The sequence below is a fragment of the Mus musculus genome, chromosome 12 (genome assembly GCF_000001635.26).
Source record: "Mus musculus strain C57BL/6J chromosome 12, GRCm38.p6 C57BL/6J".
Lineage (NCBI taxonomy): Eukaryota > Metazoa > Chordata > Mammalia > Rodentia > Muridae > Mus > Mus musculus.
In genome coordinates, this window is record NC_000078.6 from 106,410,944 (window position 1) to 106,417,984 (window position 7,041).

The following is a 7,041-nucleotide window of genomic DNA, read 5'->3' on the forward strand; positions in this document are numbered from 1 at the left end:
GTTCTAGGATGGCGCTCTGAAATAGAATTCCAGATGCCGCCTGCCTGCCTGCTCCCAGACAGTGCAGACAGTATGCTGGCCTCATTTCCTCAGCCCAACTATTCTGTTATTTAGAAACTTTCTGGGAGGCCAGGTGTTAGAGCGTGAGGTCAGGCCAACCCGTGTCTGTCTCTGCTACCTTTGAATGAGGTGGCCCTGGGCCAGCCACCTCAGTGCCCTGAACGTCTGTTTTCCCAGATGTAAAATAAGATGAGAAATTAGCTGAGTGGATATGTTGCGAGGAGACAAGTGGTTGGGGTAGTAGGGCAAGGAGGGATGCAGCGCCCCCTTGTGTTTGGAGGTCCTTAGGTAACACTCCCATGGACCTCTCGGTCATGCCCTTGCTTTTCTCAGCTCAGACTTTACCCAGAGCACAGAATTGTGCTGCTGCCTGGGTATACACCATGTCTTCACAGTTCGCATGAGCTAAGCTGTATGGCCACAAACTTGTATGTATGGCTGCATCTCTCTTACTGCACTCCCTAAGCCCTGGAGTCTATACCTACCAGCTAGCTCATTCTTCGGTTTCACGGACACTGCCCAAGCCTATGTCACCCCCTCAAGTCTGTGTCACTCCCCTCTCCCCAGACCCCGTGTCTCTGCTACTCCACAGACATGTGAACTGGTCTTTGCTGCTTTCTCCTTGACCCCGTGTTCTTGGCGTTTTCTGGAATTTTCTCTGTTGTACTCCTCCCACCCAGCCTCGCCCCTTCTCTTCCTTGACCTCCGCGTCTTGCCGCTGGCTTTTCAGCTATTCCATTTTTGCCCCCCTCAAGCTTCTCTTCCACCGCTACTCTCTGCTTTCCTCTGTCAAGCCCTAGACACAGGCATTCTTCTGTTCTGGGCAACCGTCTCCTCCTCCTCCTCCTCTTTAAAGGCAAACTTCCCGATTCAACTGCTAATGCACATTTGGTCAACACATTTATCACATTTATCACCTACTCTTTTCACCTCTTAGAAGTATTTAAAGCATCTTCCTGAGACAATAATACACTTTTAAATAATTTCTTTGGAGGTATTTTGTTGTTGTTTTAATGTGTTTGTGTGTGTGTGTGTGTGTGTGTGTGTGTGCCTGTGCATGTATGTGCCCGTGCACCTGTGTGTGTGTGTCTGTGTGTGTATCTCTGTTTGTGTGTGTGCCTATGTGTGTATGTGTGTGCCTGTGTGGGTATATGTGTGTGCTCCTGTGTGTGTACGTGTGTGTATCTCTGTGTATACCTGTGTGTGTGTCTGTGTGCATATCTCTGTGTGCCTGTGTGTTCCTGTGTGTGTGTGCTTGTGTGTGTGTATGTGTGTGCCTGTGTGTGTGTGTGTCACTGTGTATTCCTGTGTTGTGTGTGCTCCTTTTTCATTGTTGTGATAACACCAGGACCAAGGCGACTTATAGAAGGAAGGATTTATTTGTCTTATTGTCACTGTCCTAGGAGATGAGTGTGTCCTGAGTAAGAAGAATGGCAGCAGCCAGCAGACATGGTGGCCAAGGCAGAAGCTGAGAGCTCGTATTTTAAACTACAAACAGGAAGTGTAGAGTGAGCTCAAATTAATGTGAGACTTTGAAACCTCATCGCCATCCCTGAGGGATGCAACTTCCTCCGTTAAGGCTGAACCTCCTGAACCTCCCAAAGAATGCAGGAGCTGCAGAGCAAGTGTGCAAATGCCCGAGACTGTTCAGAGAGAGGCGTCACATCTGGAACACACACACAGACACACACACAGACACACACACAGACACACACACACAGACACACACACAGACACACACACAGACACACACAGACACACACACACAGACACACACACAGACACACAGACACACAGACACACACAGACACACACAGACAGACACACACGCAGACACACACACACATGAACTTGTCATATAGAAAGAAGAGAGTGTTCATGAATGAAGAATCCCAAACCCCAGAGTATTTCTTTTTGCTTCATTTTCCACTGGAAGAAGTTATCATGTGACCCAGGGGCACAGAGGTTGTGAAACGTAGTCTTCTTGTGTGCAGGGAGAAGGGAAAGAACTGGTCTGGTCAAATTGCCACAGACACGCACGTTTTCACTCTTTGAGCTGGACTTCCTCCCTGCAATTCTCATTGTCCAGAGGAAATGAAGAAGCCACGGTTTGGGGTTGGATAGAATGAAGTTTGAATGTCACAAATGACCTGATAATTCGTGACTGTAGACTCTTTAAGCCTTTATACATGAGGCTATTACCAGGGAAGCCGGCCTCTCCCTCTCTGAGTTCTAGGTTTTGCTAATAAAAGAACTTAGAGAAGGATTCAGAAGGAAATGCAAAGACGATTTTATTAAAATTCGAGATAAGAACAGCGTGCTGGGCTCGCCGTAAATCTTGGCAGCTGCTGGGAGGAGGAAGATGGAAAGGGGAAGACAAACCTCTCTGAGTTAGGGTCCAAGAGAGCAGATGTGCTCCCCAGAGGGGGTCAGCAAGCAGTTGTGTGGCAGAGGGGGAGGGGTCCAGGAAGTCCAGAGTGTCCTGGAAGCAGGCTTAGGCTTTGTGTTAGTCCCTGAAAAGGAGGTAGCTCCCAGGAAAAGCCTGGTTCCGTAAGGAAATAGGCAGGCTGCATGGTGGAGGCTCTAAGCAGCTGCACGGAGGCAGGGCTTCTGGGAAAGAAGTGTATTATCTCATTAAAGGGATAATTATTCCTCCCCTCTCTTTAGCATGTTGTTGGGTGCATCCACTTCCCTAGAGAGAGGGTGGTGGCAGGGGTGGTGAACTGAGTGATTCACAAGCTCTCCTGGATTAATTAAAAAGGGGAGACCAAAGCAGTAACATTCTCATCTTTGGAGCTGACCAGAATGTCATATTTCCACTAAGCATTCCACGTTTCTGACCAGGAGCCCGGACACCTCTTCCTTTCACCTGGTCAAAGCCAATGTTTCCCAAGGAAAAGAAAGGTCCAAAGTGGACCCCGAGGAAGGAGTCCATCCGCAAGGGTTTCCAAGCCCAGCCATCCCTGCAGCATGTTCAGTCTGCTATAACAGAATGCTGTAGGTCCATGGCTTATCAACAACAAAAATTTCTTTACCATTTTTTGGGAGCCTGGGACATGAAGGTTCTTGTAATTCTATATCTACTCAAGGTCTTTCCTATATTCATAAGCAATGCCTTCTTCCTGAGTCTCCTCCACATAGTTGATGGCACAGCAAAGTTCTCTGGGGCCTCTTTATAATTTCTAAAATATATGTGCATGCATGTGTTGGGGGGTACTACCACATGTGTGTGCTCATGTGTGTTTGTGGGGGGAATACAACATATGTGGGCTTATGTATGTTTATGTGTGTGTGTTATAATATGTGTGATCATGTATGCTTGGGGGGTGCTTCAACATGTGTGTGCTCATGTGTGTTTGTGGGGAGTACTACAACATGTGTGCTCATATGTGTGTGGGAGGGTGTTATAATATGTGTGTGCTCATGTGGTTAAAGCCTGGAGGACAACATGAGTGTCTATCTCTTTTGAGTCCTGGAACTAAGCAGATAGGTAAAACTGGGTGGTCATCAAACTCCAAGGACCCTTCTATCTCGGCCTCCCTAAGACTGGGATTGCAAGTGTATGCTGTCACAAGTTTACCTGGGTTCTGGGATCGGCATCAAGTCCTTATCCTGCAAGGCAAATGTCTGGTTGTCTGGGCCATCCTCAAGGCTCCAGCTATGTCCTCTTTCATAAAGGCAGAACTCCCAAGCACGGAGGCTCCATCTCATGACTTATTTCTTTCCAGAGGCCCCTCCACCAAACACTCACATGTTAGAGTTCCAAGCCAGGGATTTGAAGAGGACAGAAGCATTCAGGATGGGCAGGTGCCTTTCCCGGGCTCAGTGTGACTGGCTCTGTGGGTTTTAGGGAAGGCTGGCCTGAACAGGGAGAGGCCACCGAGCCAGCTCAATGCAAATGAATTGTCTTAGCTCCCTTCTCCTCTGCTGTCATCATAAAATGCCTGGAAAGCAAAGATCCCCAAATTCCAGCTTGATGACAGGCCCCATTCATTGTCAGTTTGTTGACACAGTATGGCTTGTTTTCTACCAGGGCAGCCTTTGTGCTGGCTTCTCTGGGGTCCGATGCATAATTTTCCTTTGGCAAGGCTTCCTCTGTTCCTTTCCCCCCACTGTAACAGCCTGGCAGAAACCCGTGCATCCATGAAACGGCCATCGTTATTATCATGTGGCTTGGCCCTGCTTGGCTCTCTGTCTCTGGGGCACCAGTCGATTCAATTAAAAGGGGTCAAGGTTGTGTTGGCTGTTTGTTGTTGCTATTTTTCCAAATTCTCACCTCATTGAAGAAGTTGGAAAGGCATTTAGCTCTCATTTGTTTATAAATGCTTAGACACACACACACACCTTTGGAAGAAACCATGTCAGAATATTTGTGTCTGATTGATGGAGACTCTTGCTGATGGAGTATACCCATGTCTCCTGAGAGGCATACCTGGTGTTTGAAGCTCTACAGGTGAAAGAGGCAGAGCTGCTTGGATATATCTTTAAAATTATGGCCTCGTGCTCTGAGCACGTCGATGATGTGGTAGCTTGAATGAGAATGGTCCCCATCGGCTCACATGTTTAAATGCTTGGTTCCCAGTTAGTGGAATTACTTAGGAAGGATTAGGGGTGTGGCCTTGTTGGAGGAGGTATGTCACTGGGGATGGGCTCTGAGGTTTCAAAAGCTCACACCAGGTCCAGGTCTCTCTCTGTCTCTCTGTATCTCTCTCTCTCTCTCTCTCTCTCTCTCTCTCTCTCTCTCTCTCTCTCTCTGTGTGTGTGTGTGTGTGTGTGTGTGTGTCTGTCTGTCTCTGCCTCTGTTTCTGTCTCTGTCTCTCTGTTTCTTTCTCTGTTTCTCTCTGTCTCTCTCTGTCTCTCTCTCTCTCTCTCTCTCTCTCTCTCTCTCTCTCTCTCTCTCTCTCTCTCTCTCTCTCTCTGCATTCCAGATCAGGATGTGAAGCTTTAGCTACTTCTCCAGCACCATGGTGGCCTGCCTGTTGCAACGCTCACCATCATGATGATCATGGACTAGCTCTGAAATCATCGTAAGCAAGCTGCCAATCAAATACGTCCTTTATAAGTTGCATTGGTCATGGTATCACTTCACAGCACCAGAACACTAGCTAAGAGACGGACGGCGGACCACTTACAAGGAACACTATCTCCCTTGTTTGGGTCCTCTCCCTCTGGATAGTAAACCTTACCAATTCTGTGCAAAGAGCCACCGTGTCCCTAAGGACACTCAATTCCTTGAAGGCTCGTGTGGGGTGAGGCTCTTGCTTTGAGCATTTGTGGAGATTAAAGTGAATTCGCTTGGTTCTAACTGCTTTGGAGAAGGTCACAGGCTGGAGGTAAGTAACTGAGAGTCTACCCACCTATGTGCATGCATTTAGATGTGCACACAAAAACATCCCACATGGATCCTCCCCACACTGCTCCTTAGGCAAGAGTTAAACACCTTTCCCTCCCCTCATAGGGAAGGCTGGGCAGTGCTGGCTTTCCTTTATCAGCCAAGGTATACCTGTGATGAATTGTGAATGGGCTAACACATCCTAAATCATAAAGAAATCCAATTTAAACCTCAGCACACAGTCCAAAGTCAGATTTTAATCTAGACTTTGCTCAAATCTATTGTGAACCTCACAAGGAGACATGAGAGGCAAAACTTGGAGGTTTATACCATGCAGATATTGACTAATACTTTGTGTTGTGTAGTGTAGGGAAAACCTTTTCATTTTTTACTCTGTGTGTGTGTGTGTTTGTGAGAATGCAGGTGCTCATGAATAAATAAGTGTGTATGTTTAATATCCAGGAGCAATCAATAGGACATCAACCCAAGAGAAGTAATCAATTTCTGACCTGTATTCATGTCTTAGTTAGGGTTTCCTATTGCTCTGATGATTCGCCATGAATAAAGCAAGTTGGGGAGGAAAGGGTTCGTTTGCTCCCCCGACACACCCAGATTGTAGTCTATCACTGAAGGGAGAACAGGAAGTCAAACGGGGCAGGAATCTGGTGTCAGGAGCTGATGCAGATGCCATGGGGGAGTGTTGCTTAATGGTTTGCTCCCCATGATGTACACAACCCAGCATCACCAGCCCAGAGAACTGAAACACCCACCATGGGCTGGGCCCTCCTTCATCAAGCACTGATTAAAAAAAATTCATTGGATCTCACAGATACATTTTCTCAATCGAGGCTCCAGATAACTCTAGCCTGTGTCAAGTTGACATGAAACTATGCAGCCCGATTCATTTTTTACTGATCGTGTGGCTCTTGAACTTCTAAGCTGGATGGAGGGTTTGCCTTTGAATGAGACACAGTTCATTTCAGTGGAGATCCACTTTCTTCTCCAACTGTCTTTAAAGACTCTGGGCAGTTGTGGGAGGACCGTTCAGAGTAGTTAGAACTTCACCTTCATAAATTTCAGAAACGAAGTGGCTTTGCCTGGCTTTTAAGTTCCTATGTAGAGATATGCACAGATCAGCACTGCCTCGTGTACAGAGGAACTCACACTGGCTTGCCCAGTCTCCTGTGCAATTATGTATCCCGAGATGACAGCATATTATGAAACCATGTTTTCAACTTCGATGCAATATATGAGTTTTTTAAATTCCCTATAACTATATTTTACTCATTTCTGTCTGTATATATGTGTGTTGATTTTTTTTTTGGATAATTTTGTAACTTATATGGGTCCCTGTACCTACCACTTGGAGAATCTAGAACAAGTCCATAGACACCAAGATCTTTTTGCTTTAGAAGATAATTTTTCATAGTCTTTGAAAATATATATAATGTGTTTTGTCATGATCTGTCTCTACTGCCTCCTTCTTACTCTCCCTAGGATTCTCTTACCCATCTCCTAATTTCATATGCTCCTTGTTGTTATTCTCATTGTTAACCTATTGGCGCTGACCCTATGCACATGAGCGAGGTCATCCTCTGGAGCATAAACAATCTACCAGCAGCCAGGGAGACAAGTGGTTCTCCCCCAAT

At 46.5% G+C, this 7,041-nt stretch overlaps 1 long non-coding RNA gene across 1 annotated transcript in view; it reads left to right on the plus strand.

Annotated features, from left to right (window-relative positions):
• Positions 1-1,790, plus strand: part of Gm32830 — a 4,292-nt gene extending 2,502 nt beyond the window's left edge. Inside the window, exon 3 of the long non-coding RNA XR_381897.2 lies at positions 1,464-1,790. This is a non-coding gene — a long non-coding RNA (predicted gene, 32830). The remainder of the gene's footprint in view (positions 1-1,463) is intronic.
• Positions 1,791-7,041: the final 5,251 nt, after the last annotated feature.